The 14,773-nt window shown below is 44.5% G+C and overlaps 1 protein-coding gene across 7 annotated transcripts in view; it reads right to left on the reverse strand.

Annotated features, from left to right (window-relative positions):
* The window catches only part of NCKAP5 (NCK associated protein 5), a 685,167-nt gene that overhangs the window by 407,395 nt on the left and 262,999 nt on the right, over positions 1-14,773 (reverse strand). The gene's annotated exons all lie outside the window — the stretch shown is intronic.

Genomic DNA, 14,773 nt, shown 5'->3' on the forward strand with positions numbered 1-14,773 from the left:
TGCCATGGCAGGGGTCAGACTAGATGATCTAGTCATCTGACCCCGGTGCTCTTTCCTGCCAAGGCAGGGGGTCGGACTAGATGATCTGCCTAGGTCCCTTCCGACTCTAGCTACTATGAAACTAGGAAACTATAAGACTAGCAAATACAGCAGGCAACTAGATTGGCTTAGCAGAGAACTCTCCAGTGAGCTTAAACACAAAAAGGTTAGCTTGCAAGAAGAGGAAGTTTGGACAAATGACTAGAGTAGTATAAGACTACTGCTTGGGCATGCAGGAATGAAATCAGGAAGGTCAAAGTGCAACTGGAATTGCAGCTAACAAGGGCCATGAAGGGTAAGAAGGGTTTCTACAAGTATGTTAGCAACAAAAGGAAGTTCAGGTACAGTGTGGTCCCTTATTGAATGGGGGAAGCAACCTAGCGATAGCTGAGGAGGAAAAGGCTGAAGTATTCTTTCCGTCTTCACAGGCAAGGTCAGCTCCCAGACTACTGCACTGGGCAGCACAGTTTGGGGAGAAAGTGAGCAGCCCTCAGTGGTGAAAGAACAGGTTAGGAAATATTTAGAAAAGCTGGATGTATACAAGTCCATGGGGCCAGATGCAATGCATCCAAGGGTGCTGAGGGAGTTGGCTGATGTGACCGCAGAGCCACTAGCCATTATCTTCAAAAACTTGTGGCAATCGGGGAGATCCCAGGAGATTGGAAAACAGCAAAAATAGGGCCCATCTTTAGGAAAGGGAAGAAGGAGGCTCCAGGGACCTACAAACTGGTCAACCTCACCCCAGTCCCCAGAAAAATCATGGAGCAGGTTGTCAAGGAACCCATTTCCTAAGCACTTGGAGGAAAAGAAAGTGAGCAGGAACAATCAACATAGATTCACTAAAGGCAAGTCATGCCTAACTAACCAAATTGCCTTCTATTATGAGATGACTGGCTGTCTGGGTGCAAGGAAAGCAGTGGATGTGATATACCTTGTCTTCAGTAAGACTTTTGATATGGTCTCCCACAATAATCTTGCATGCAAGCTAAGGAAAAGTGGATTGGATGAATGGACTGTAAGATGGATAGAAAGCTGGCTGGGTCATCAGGCTCCATGGGTAGTGATCAATGGCTCGAGGTCTAGTTGGCAGCTGATATCAAAAGGCATTCCCCAGGGGGCAGTCTTGGGGCCAGTTTTGTTCAACATCTCCATCAACGACCCTGAAGATGGCATAGAGGGCACTCTCAGCAAGTTTTTAGATGACACCAAGCTGGGGGGTTTAGGGCTAGGATTCAGAGACCTTGGAAAAACTAGAGAATTAGACCAAAAGAAATCTCATGAAGTTCAATGACAACAAGTACAAAGGTCTGCACATAGGACAGAACAATCCCATGCACCGGTACAGGCTAGGGGCTGACTGGCTGGGCAGCAGCTCTGCACAAATGGAGCTAAGAATTACAGTGGACAATAATCTAAATGTGAGCCAACAGTGTACCCCTGTTGTAAAGAAAGCTAAAAGTGTATTGGGTTGTATTAGTAGAAGTAATGCCGGAAGATAAAGGGTAGTATTCACCACTGGTGAGGCCATATCTGGAGTACTGTGTCCAGTTTTGGGCCCTCCACTATAGAAAGTATGTGGACAAGGTGGAGAGAGTCCAGTGGAGGACAACAAAAATGATTAGAGGGCTGAGGCATATGACTTGTGAGGAGAGGCTGAGGGAACTGGGCTTATTTAGTCTGCAGAAGAAAATACAGAGGGGGGATTGATAGCAGCCCTCAAGGGAGTTCTATGAGGATGGAGCTGGACTATACTGAGTGGTGGCAAATGACAGAACAAGGAGCAATGGTCCCAAGTTGCAGCAAGGAAAGTTTAGGTTGGACATTAGGAAAAACTCTCTCACTAGGAGGGTAGTAAAACACTGGAACAGGTTACCTAGACAGGTGGTGGAATCACCCATCCTTGGAGGTTTTTAAGGCCCAGCTCAACAAAGGCCACGCTGGAACAGTCTAGTTGGGAATGGTCCTACTTGAGCAGGAGGCTGGACTAGATGTGACCTCCTAAGGTCCCTTCCAACCCTCATTTTCTATGATGCTATGCTATGGAATATCAGGGAGGTATATAAAAGAGACAAGAGTTCACCTAAAAATATCAAGACAATTAGGATTTCTATCTAGGGGGTTCTTTTGTATATTTGGACTGGCTGTTATAAAATCCAAATTCTAAATCCCTTTAGTACCATGACCAATTCTCCCAGTAGGTCATCTTACAACTCAGTGTAAACATTTTAGGACTACTCTGCATGGTGTATTGCAGCATGGTATTTATAGCATCCAGCGCAAGTAACTGTAGAAGTTAAAACTGAGATGTAGTTTCCATTCTATTTCCTCCCACCCCAAGCTATTTTCAGTTGCTCATAATTTTCTCAAATACATTCTTTGCAACTTAGCTATGTACCAAAGATAGTACATGGGCAAAGGGCAGGAAGGGGGGGCAGAAAGAGAGAAGAAATCCAGCAAAATCAGAATCAAATGAATTATTTTTGAATCGCTAGTATGAAAGTAATGAGCATGTTAAAAATAAACCACGTCTATGTCTTTCTTCCCCTTCTGTATGTCTCTCATGAACATTTTATCTTTTGAAGTGTTTAAGCCTATATAAGAAACCTTTTCTCAGCATCTTCATCATGGCTGATTTTACAAAAATATAATTTTTAACTATCAAACTTTTACCCCACTGAAGTCTAACAGAGTTTGCTATATATTCAATAGGACCAGAATTATTCAGTAAATAGCTGGTTACTGTTCTCACACATGAAATTTATGGTATAAAGCTTCCCATAGCTCTTTTCTCAGATCTTGTTTCAGGAAGGTATACAAGTTTAGGCTTAACTTGTAGCAATTATGTAGGCTCACAAAATTCTAGTGGACTACTGGTATACCTAAAATTAAGCATGTGATCACGTATTTTTCTGAAGGTAGGTCTTGGAACAGCTTAGAACATTACTTAGATTCACCCAAGTGTATACCCATGTTGTGGAAGTGACACAAGCCAAATCTTAGCAACGCTGAGTCATCGTTAACATACATGAAGTGCTTAGGTGGCATTTCAAAAAAAGATTTCGCTTAAAAAATAACATCATCACACCACAAAGGGAAATTGCAGAAATTAATACCATTAATGCAATATCAGGGGCAGCACTTAAGATACTTAGCAGGAAACACCGTAAGTGTCTACTAAGTACTGAACTCAGACAAACTGCATTTTGTGTATATTTTGTGGCATAGGTAAAATACTAAGCATGCTCTACATTTAGCAAATGCTTAATATGCCTAACGTTTTTGTAAACTTGGGCTGAATTCTGATCTATAACCTCCACAGACTTCAGTAGAACTGAAGCACACATTACAAATTGGATAAAACACAGCCCATAATTTCTACATTACTACTAATTCATCTACATAGCACATATGCTGCATTTTCTATCGGTGTGTCCTCGATAAATGTAAGCCTTAATGTTTCTGTTATATAATCTACACTATAAAATATAAAGGAAGCACAGTTTAGCAGAATTCCATATTGTAGCAGGAACTTTTGTAATTTCCTGATCTAAGTGACTGATTTATCAATCTTAATGTTGAATTAACATTAATATTTGTATTTAATATTGTATTATTTCTGCCAATAAGTTGCAATCAAAAAAGCATATGAGGTAAATTTGTACGATTAGGCAAGCTGCCAAAAGCTCCAACTCTTATCATCACGGGAAACCTCAATGTTAAGACCGACAAGAAGAAAAGAAAAGGAGGACTGATACAAGCCATTCTGGAATGTTAACTAAGCATAGGACATTTCAGATTACTATGAAGACAGGAGTTGCATGTCAATCCAACACCTCCTCTAGATGAATGGTCGTTCACCCTGTCTTTTTAGGTACAAATTTGCTTCATGAAAACAAGCCGACCTCATCAGAGCTTTGAGTTTTTATTGTGCTATAGCAAGGTCCTCTCTGAGGACCAGACTCTATCAGTGGCTCCATTCAAGAAAAATGTCTAGCACAGGGCTCCTCAACTTCTGAGTGGTCAGGAAGGAGAAGCCATAGGGAGGGGGAGCCTAGAAGCCTGGCTACTGCTACAGCCAAAACAAGGGGGCAAGTGGGAACCAGATGGGATCATGGGGCCACAATTTAACTCCTTAGGGGCTGTAGATAGTCCTGGCCTAGAAGTTGTGTCAGGCCTCACTGAACTCCAGTGATGGGTAGATAGGCACAACAGTTCACTTGGGCAGATTCATTTGCAGAATCTAGCCCAATCTGCAAACAGGCAAACCAATTCAGTGGAACGACTCACTTGTGTAAAATCACACACAAATGTTTGCAAGACTACAACCATAGAGCTGACTACCCTCAACTATTGAGGTGAAGATTCAGTGCACACAGCAGTAGAATCCAGATACTTTCTTAGTCATCTCTCATCAAGTTTAAAAAACAAAAATAACCCCCACCCTAATGAGATATATAGTGACAATTGTCCCGGGGCAAGGGGAGGACTCGGACCCTGAAGGGTCAAGGAGGGACTCTGGGGGGCAACACACCCCAGGGAAAACATAAGAGAAAGAAAAACAAACAAAAACGCCCTACCTGCTGCAGGAACTGCGGCGGGACGGGAAGCGGTGGCAGGAGCCGCGCGGCTCATTAGCCGTGGTTTTTTTAAAGTGACAGCAGCTGGAGAGAAGGGGGAGGAGAGTCGGCACGGAAGGGTAAGAAGGGAAGACAGCAAGATGGAAGGGGAGGAGAGGTGGAGGAAGAGCGAAGAGAAGGTAGCTCCTGGACCCACTGAGGAGGAGGGGGAGCTGGAGAACACGGCCCCATAGGGCAGGAGAATGCCCAGACAAGCATCAGTATACAGACACTGTTACTGGGCTTAGAAGCACTGAGATATCCAGGCTGCATATCATTTTGAAGCCGCGAGGAGAGCATCCAGGAGGGTCCTCAGTGACAGAGACTGGTTGCAGTGGATCGCACAGGAGAAAGGTGAACGGCCAAGGGGCTAAGACCAACTCATCCTGGATGAAAGAGCCGGGAGAGCCCGTCGAAGGAAGGTTTCTTCTCCGAGGCGGAAACGGATGTCAAGGGTTGGATGCACTTAGGGTACACTAAGGGTAGGGAATAGGTAGCATGAAGGGGCAGTCGGTGGTGGGGGCACACTGTAACTTAGATGCCACAGGATAGTAATCAATGGATTATTGAGAGGTAGCAAGCAGTTTGTTACTAGCATCTTTTCTTTTTATTTGTTAATTTTTTATTGCCCGGAACACCAGGGTAAAGTAAGGCGGAGGGCTACGACAGGCCAAGGATTTAGAGGGTCTAGTTTGACTCAGCCATACAAGTCAGGCTCAAGCGAGACCCAAGAATAAGTTCTCGCATAGGGAAGGCTGGCCATGGAAGACAACATCAGCACACCGTTGAGGCTGGGTAGAGGGTGAGGTACAGGGGAGGTTGAAGCCTCGTGAAGATCATCACCCCTCGGCCTGAGATAACCAAACCCAAACAGTTGGACCCTTCCACCACTAATAGAATCATCAAAGTCGTGGCAGGCGGGATTAGGAGGGGATAAGACTGCCCAAGGTGAGAGCTTGTGGCCCTTTTACCTTTGGGACGGAGCGGAAGACCATCACCAAGATCCAGAGCCCAGCGGCGAGGGACCGGATGATCGAGGCCTGGCGTGTGCAATGTCTACGGGCCGACAAAAGGTAAAGCACTGCTTGACCTCATACTGGCAACCAGGGATGACCTCACTGGCAACCTAGCAATAGAAGGAAAGCTGGGTGACAGTGATCATGAACTGATCACCTTCACCATCTGCCGTAAAGCTGGCAAGTCAGTCAGTTGTACAGAAGTCCTTGACTTCAGGAAAGCTGACTTTGACAAGCTAAGGAGGCTTGTCAGAGAGGCCCTAAAAGGCCACAACCCAATGGAGAGGGGAGTTCAGGATGCATGGATGCTCCTCCAGGGAACAATCCTGGATACGCACGCAAAGTCCATCCTGTCTCAAAGGAAAGGCAGCAGGAGGGCACAGCAGCCCCCTTGGCTCTCCAGGGAACTGGTGGACCTCCTGCTTCTTAAAAGAAGGACCTATAAAGGATGGAGGACTGGAACTGCCACCAAGAAAGAATACTCTGCATTAGTCTGGACTTGCAGAGAGCAAATCGGGAAAGCCAAGGCTGCGATGGAACTCCAGCTAGCTACAAATATCAAGGAAAATAAAAAGTCCTTTTTTCAGATATGTGGGGAGCCAGAGGAAAAGCAAGGGCAACACTGGACGCCTGCTAAACCAGATGGGGCAACTGACAACTGACGCCCAGGAAAAAGCAAACTTGCTAAATGGGTACTTTGCCTCAGTTTTCCATTAGCCCCATGGGACGGCCCTGCCCACTATGGGTCAAGGAGGCCCAGGTGAGGAGATTCCTTGCCCTCCATCGAAGCTGACCTCGTGAAGGAACACCTCAACAGGCTAGATACCTTCAAGTCAGCCAGCCCTGATGGGTTACACCCAAAGGTACTCAGGGAGCTGGCAAGCATCATAGCTCAGCCCCTGGCATGGATCTTTGCGAGTTCTTGGCGCTCTGGTGAAGTGTCCAATGATTGGAAGAGGGCCAATGTCGTGCCTATCTTCAAGAAAGGGAGGAAAGTAGATTCGGCATACTACAGGCCCATCAGCCTGACCTATATCCTGGTGAAAGTCTTGGAAAAGACTTTCAAGGAGGCCATCCTTAACAGACTAGCTGAAGGCAATATCCTGAGGGACACCCAGCATGGGTTTGTTGCAGGTAGAATTCTATGGTCTTGCTTGACCAATCTCATTTCCTTTTATGATCAGGTGACTTACCACCTGGACAAAGGTGAAGAGATCAACGCCCTATACCTCGACTTTAAAAAAGCCTTCAATCTGGTATCCCACGATCACCTCTTAGTTAAACTGGCTAACTGCGGCCTTGACGTCACCATGATCCGCTGGCTGAGAAACTGGCTCTGCGGTAAGACCCAGAGGGTGGTGGTCAATGGGAGCCAATCGTCTTGGTGTGCTGTGACCAGTGGGGTCCCACAAGGCTGTGTCCTAGGGCCTATACTGTTTAACATCTACATCAATGATGTGGACATTGGTGTCAGAAGTGGACTGGTCAAGTTCGCCGATGACACCAAACTATGGGGTAAAGCATCCACACCTGATGACAGGAGGGTGATCCAGGCAGATCTGGACAGACTCATGAAATGGGAGGATGAGAACCTGATGGTGTTCAACACTGAAAAATGCAAGGTTCTCCACCTTGGGAGGAAAAACCTGCACCATGCATATAGGCTCGGTAGTGCTACGCTGCTTAGCTCTACAGATGAAAGGAACTTGGGGGTCACAGTTGACCACAAGATGAACATGAGCCTTCAGTGTGATGCTGCGGCTAGTAAAGCGAGCAAAACATAGATACTTCTCAAGCAGATCCTGGGACGTCATTCTCCAGTTGTACTCGGCCTTGGTGAGGCCACAGCTGGAGTACTGCGTCCAATTTTGGGCTCTGCAATTCAAAAAGGATGTGGAGAAGCTTGAGAGAATGCAGAGGATGATCAGAGGTCAGGAAAACAGACCTTACAATGACAGGCCGAGAGCAATGGAGCTATTCAGCCTGGAAAAGCACAGGTTCAGGGATGATCTGGTGACCACCTATAAGTTTATTAGGGGTGCTCATCAGGATCTGGGGGATACATTCAATAGGACCAGAATTATTCAATAAATAGCTGGTTACTGTTCTCACACAAGAAATTTATGGTATAAAGCTTCCCACAGCTCTTTTCTCAGATCTTGTTTCAGGAAGGTATACAAGTTTAGGCTTAACTTGTAGCAATTATGTAGGCTCACAAAATTCTAGTGGATTACTGGTATACCTAAAATTAAGCTTGTGATCATGTATTTTTCTGAAGGCAGGTCTTGGAACAGCTTAGAACATTACTTAGGAATGTTCACCAGAGCCCCCCAAGGGATGACAAGTTCAAACAGTCACAAACTCCACTGTGACCAGTTCAGGCTGGACATAAGAAAGAACTTCTTCACTGTCTGAGCCCCTAAGGTTTGGAACAGACTGCCACCTGAGGTGGTTCAAGCACACACTTTGAACGCCTTAAAAACACATTTGGATGCTTATCTTGCTGGGATCCTATGATTCCTACTGACTTCCTGCCCCTGGGGCGGGGGGCTGCACTTTGATCCTCCGGGGTCCCTTCCAGCCCAAATGTCTATGAAATCTATGACATTCATGGAGTGCTGGCCAGAACCTGAGTGAGTTCAGTGAAATCAATGGAGCTATTCTAGAAACTTAACTACATAAGCAAGATTTTTTAAAAAGCTGACAATGGAAGATATTTTATCTGCAGCCTTGGGGGATTCTCCTTCTAGTTACTGTCTCCTGCTATTATTTGCAGTGGAATTGCTTATTTTTTACAGTTTCCTCCTCCAGCATGTTGTCTCATTCAGCAATTCAGTTCTACTCTAGACTAAAACAAGAAGCCATTTACATGTTCTGTTTTACTAACAGCAATTAGTGTGATTTTTTTGTTGTCTGAAAACAGAAAAATGGCTCTTACAAGCAACTTTCATCATTTGCTATTTTAGTTTTTGACTTCTTCTATCTCATGTGTCACAGTTCGTTTTAACACTTGATAGAAAAGTCATAATAAAAGTGGACAGCCTCATCTCCAACTTGTTTCTTTTATGAAGAATTACAGTATTACATCTCTATGTATATAGGTTTGTCCTTTTTTCTGCTTTTTTCCCTTTAAAATTGAAAAAAAATTGAAAGTCAAAAGATCATAGAAAACATATGAGAATTTTTGTGGAGGCCTGTTGAGAGAATGAGTTTCAAATATGATATAATTCAGCCATTATCCAGCAACCAGAAATTTTTTATTGTTCTAAATTCAGTCACTGAAAGATGATATGGAGACAAGCCACAAAGATATGTTAAAATCTCTCTTCATAAAACAGTTAAGAGCTCAAGCTAATAAATCCCTTGATAAATGATAGTTTATCTGAATCTTCCCTGGAGATTTGTCACGTGGACAGGACGTGCTGTAGGAACTTTTCTGAAAGGGCAATGGGTTTCCCGTGCAAGTTGTTTTTTTATGAGATTTTAATGCCCATGAAAGATTCAAGATTGACAGTATTGTAATCTCTAGTCCTCTCTTATTAACATAATGCATATCATGATTGCTAGCAATATAACTTTTCCCAACAGTATGTCTCAACTCAAGTCCAAAAGGATACAGGCTTCTTTAGTTTTGTTGTCTGCAAAGATTTTACGATTTATGAAACTGATTCAAATATCTTGTTTGACACAGATCTTTTACAACTTTTTGTGAGAAGTGATGTTAGCTGTAAAGTAGCGGTGAAAAGCAACCATGGGCTGCTATTTTCTATAGTCTGTCTTCCTTCTGATAGAAACTTTTGATCAGTGTCTGCACATCTTTTCTTTAGTCCTAATCCACCTTTGATAATGGTTAACATTTCTAGCTCCTCAGGTAAAAATCCAGATGTGATACTGATCCAAGAAGTGAGACTTTTTCCAAACTTGTATTCTTATAATATTTGTAGAGACAGCTCAAGACAAAGAACTGTCCCAACAAAACATGCATCTCTAAACCTATCCAGGTATTACTATGGCACACAAGGATCAAGACCTAATGAAAAAATGGAGATCTTTGAAACACAAGGCCCTGAGTCCACTCCTATGATTCTAGGGAAACAAGTTGAAAAATAGATATTTTTAAAAAACAAGACCTCAAATGTATGATTAAAGTCTCTCAAAGCAGAAAATGGAAAATAAGATTAAAAAACAAACAAACAATATGGCACAATGGTTATATCATGCCTTCATCACCCAGGGGATGATTGCAATGTTTTCCTTCTGTTTTCAGTTGACAAAGAAGGCATTCACTTTCTCATTTGTTTTCAAGAACATTTAGACTTACTTTTATAGACTCATCTAGGTCTCTGCAGTGCCATTATCATCTAAATAAGCAATAGCAGATATTTTCATTAAAGTTGGCCACTTATCTCTTATTTTCCTTCAGAATAACCTGAATCATTGTAACATCTTGTTTATAACCACTGTAATTGTAATCTTTCTTTTCACAGCTTTACCCAGTGTAAAAAGGTTTTCAACCATTAAAAAAAAAATCACTTTGGCATGCAGATGTGCTTCTTTCAATAAGGCTGCATTTGTCCAACATCACAACTGTTTTCTTTCTCACGTTTCATTTATTGCATTTGCTTTGGTGCCGTCTAAATGTCATTCATGTCTTGTCCAAATAGTCAAATAAAATGCCTTAAAAATAAAAACATTCACCACCATTTTTTGGAGGTGGACAGGGACACTCCAGTTAGTTTTACTGTTTCACTCCCTAGATTTCTCCTTCTCTACATTCTGAATTATTTCTTTTATGAGTGTTCAATACTACATGCTCTAGTGAAGAAATAATAAACACAAAAAACATTAGAAAAATAAACTAAAGAGGTTAAGGGATATTTAGCCATTTGTAGTTATGGGACATCTAACAAAATGCATACTACTGTAATTAGTCGTATACAACATGCACACATCTTTTCCCAAGTATCAGTCTTCCAAAATTGGGGTGGTCATCTTATGCAGAAAACCCAGTTTGCCTCCCAGAATAGAAAAACATTTCACTTTGATCCCTACTCTACCCATAGTTTAAAAGTTATCACTTCACAGCAGGAGTAGAATTTCTATTCAGATAGCTGAGAGTCAGTTCATTTAATGGCTCATTGTGCTTCACTCCACATGTGTTAATAACCACCTCTCCTTTTAAATAGTTCTTGATGTTCCACTATTTATTTTGACCTTTCATCCAGCAATTTTACTGCCTGCTAGTTATTCCTGGTCTCTCCTCTACTATTTCATAGCCCTACAGGCTGTTTTTAGCTCTTTTATAAAAATCATGGATCTGCCCATGCAGACTAGTCTTCAGCAGCAATTAGAGTTTCAGGTTTTGGCTGAGCAGGAAAGGCAGGGCAAGTGAACTAAATATTAGGCTTTGTGCAACCATAAATCCCTACTCTACACAACCATAACTCTGGAAAAAAACTATTTTTCTCTTTATTCTGCTTTTCCAAAAAACAAAGTGTGTGCCTTATGTTGGGGCACATGGTAAGAAAGAAAATACGGCAATATGAATAACTGGTGGTGCTGGATGGAAAGTGAAAATATATCCAATAGTTAAAAAGGACAACTTGCAAATTAGAATGTGTTGGGCACAGAGTACACGCAAGAAACACATCTTGCTATTTCCAATGGAAGTTAACCCAAAGTTGGTAATCTAAGTACTTTGTATTAAAAATCATGAAAAAGGAAATTCAACCACACCATAGGTATGCCTTTGAGAAGGAGGGGCCCAGTCTTAAAGCTCCTTGAAGTAAATGGGCATCAAACCACCAAGATTTGTAATCATCCTGCCATGACACCACTCTTTCTCCTCTCGTATCTACTTAGTTGGGGAAGGGACCTTTTCTACCTCTTGTGTGCAGCTTCTAGGATTCATTCCCTGATGAAGTGCTCTAGCCATCAGGTCACGGGCAGGGTATTGCCCAGAGTACTCCAAAAGTCCCATTCAAACTGGCCCCGAGCAGCTAAAAAAGGGGAAGATAGCAAAGAGAAGAACATGCCAGAGGGATTTTATGGCTCAGTGACAGGGACAGTGCTCTTGAAAGCTGGAGACCCTGGGTCCTGTCCCCAGGCTTTTCTGAACCTCACCTTTAATATTCATTTATAAATGAACATACAGTACTTAGGATAATATCTGCCCATTCAGCACCATCTAGAATACTGGATGCAGATTTTGATTCCACCTTTTAACAAGGACAGAGAGAAGTTAGAGAGGGTCCAGAATCAGGCAACAAAATGATAAATGGCTTGGAAGAGAAGCTGTACAAGGAGAAATTAAAGGAAATAGGTACATTCAGCTTGAAAAAAAGAGGTGCTTAAGAGCGGACATAATAGGAATCTTCAAATATCTGCAGAGCTCCCATAAAGATGAGAGAGAACACCTTTTCTTTCTTGCTGCAGAGAGGAGGGCACAGACGAGTGCCTTGAAGTTGCAGCAAAGAAGGTTTTGATTGCATATCAGGAAAAAACGTCTTCACTGTTAGAACAGTCAGGCAGCGGGATAGACTGGGGAAGCTGTAGAACTTCCATCATTGGAGGTATTCAAGAAAACACTGCATAATCATCAGGGCTGTGCGAAATTTTGGCGGCCATTTCGTTTTGGATTCGGATGTTTCGGTGGCCGAAACACCAAATCTGAAATGAGACACAAGGCTCTGAAACGAAACAGATCCATCCGAAATGTTTCGGAAATGTTTTGGATGTTTCGGACTGTTTTGGAGGTGGGCTTGCAGTGGAAGAGAAAATAAGGGGAGGGAGGGAGGGACTGCTCTGATATTAACATCTGTAGTGAGCCAGTGACAACGACGTGTCCATGAGGTCCCTTCCAATCCCAGTACACTGCTGCAGGAACAGAGAGGTACCATAAAATGCTGTTTGGGAACTGCTCTCTGCCATTTTGCCGCTGCATCTGTGTAGCAGCAGGAGCAGCAGCAGAGAGCAGCATCTGTAAGCTTACAGCTTGGTAATGCCTTCCTACCAAGCTGTAGCCAATCCTCTCCTATTTACCCTTGCCTACCCTCCCTATTGTTATCCCTTGAAACTTTTTCTTCCCCCCAAAATCCTGTTATTTGTTCTTCTTATCCCCTGCCCCTCTCCAAACAAAAAGAAAGCAGTGCTTTGTCTGGCAGTGTCTCATCACTGTGCAACTGCAGGAAAGCACTTCACATACATTACGCACACACTCAAACAGACACATATTTTTTTCCAGCACATGAAATATGAAGTGTGCTGGAAAGCCAGGTGCCAGATCTTCTGGCAGGGAAGCCAGAGAGGGCAGATGGAGAGCTGTAAGTTCCCCCTCCCCAAAACTTAGATGCACCCTCTTCTGTAGTACTAGCAGGCATGAGGCTTCTGGTGCTGGTGGCGGCAAGGAGGTGAGACCAGTGCCTGCATCTGTATTGCCTCCAATAACACCAGCCATAAAAATAACCCCCAGCACCACCAGCATGACAAGCAGCACCAGCATGACAGTCTCCTCCACCCCCATTTCAGTTCCCAGCCTGAGTCTTTCAGTGCCAGAGGAAGAGCAGGATCTGGAAGCAGAGGACCTGAGCACCCTACCAAAAGAAAGTCTGGGGACCAAGGAGGAATCTGAGTTTCTGCTCCACTCCCCTTCAAGTTTCCCTAGAGCCAGGTCTCCTTCCCCAGAAAGCAGTTCAGACAAGGTTGAGGTTGTGGAAGCAAGTGGCTCAGCTGAGTCAGCTCCTCCTGTTGTTGTGCCTCTGGCTGCTGAGAAGGGGGATCAGGCAGGATTCGCACCCGCACCCCAAAAGCGAGGGGGTAGATCAGTGTGGGATAATTTTGAGGTGGCAGATGATCCCACATATGCTATCTGCCTGCACTGCTGATGTAAGACCAGACAGGGCAAGGAAGTGAAACACTGCAGCACCATGAGGATGCTGATGCATCTCAGGAGGCACCACCACCTTGCCCTTGCTCCTCCTCAGCCTAGCACCAGTGGGAGCATGCTCAAAAGGAAGGCCCCCTCTCGCTCGAAGCCCCCATCCTCAAGAAACAGAAGCAGGCCACCCTGGAACAGTGGGGCAAAGGTGGACAGAAAGGGGGGCGCATTGCAAAGGCGAGCAAGATCACCCAGAGCATCAGGGAGATGCTTGCTCTGGATGGCCAGCCCTCCTCCGTAGTTGAGCAGCCAGGGTTCAGACAGTTGATGGCACTTGTGTCCCCAACCTACCAAGTGCCCACATGCACCACCTTCAGCAGGATGGTGGTACCCTCCCTGTATGAGGCACGCAGAAAGTACTTGAGGGAGGAGTTCCACAAGGCAGGTCCACAAGTGGCCTTGCACTTCACCTCAGACATCTGGAGCAGCTGGGGTGGAAATCATGCCTAACTCTCCCTCATAGGGTGCTGGTGCCATTACTCAGGGTGTTGGTGGGCTCTCCTTCAAGCCAAGGTGATGGATGAGTCCCACACAGCAATGGAGATCACGGTGGCCATGAACCACATGGTGCGGAGGTAGCTCACTGGGCAGGGAGAGCTCACCCGTGGATTCATGGTCACCAACAATATGGTCAACAATATGGTCAAGGCAGTCTGTGATGTCAACTTTGTTGGCATCCACTGTGTGGCACACAAGTCCTGCCTCCTAGTCAGGGATGCCTTGGAGGGCGACAGGGCAGCCAGTAAGAGCACCATCACATCTGGCCAGCTCATTTTGAAATGCAGGTAGGTGTCAGGCTACTTCCACCAAAGCATCAAGGGCAGCAAAATTCTGCAGGACAGACGGGCAGAGCTGAGTGTCCCGCAGCACAAAACCATCCAGGATGTGGAGACTTGATGAAAGTCTCTCCAGGGACCTAGTGGACCTCCTGCAGCTAAAAAGAAAAGCCTACAAAGGATGGAGGACGGGATTCACCTCCAAGGAGGATTACTCCACACCGGTCTGGTCCTGCAGGGAGCAAACCAGGAAAGCCAAGACTGCAACTGAACTCCAACTAGCTTCAGACATCAAAGACAACAAAAACTCCTTTTTCAGATATGTGGGGAGCCGGAGGAAAAGCAAGGCCAATGTTGGACCCCTGCTAAACCAGATGGGGCAACTGACAA

The sequence above is a fragment of the Crocodylus porosus genome, unplaced genomic scaffold (genome assembly GCF_001723895.1).
Source record: "Crocodylus porosus isolate Cpor-Errol unplaced genomic scaffold, CroPor_comp1, whole genome shotgun sequence".
Lineage (NCBI taxonomy): Eukaryota > Metazoa > Chordata > Crocodylia > Crocodylidae > Crocodylus > Crocodylus porosus.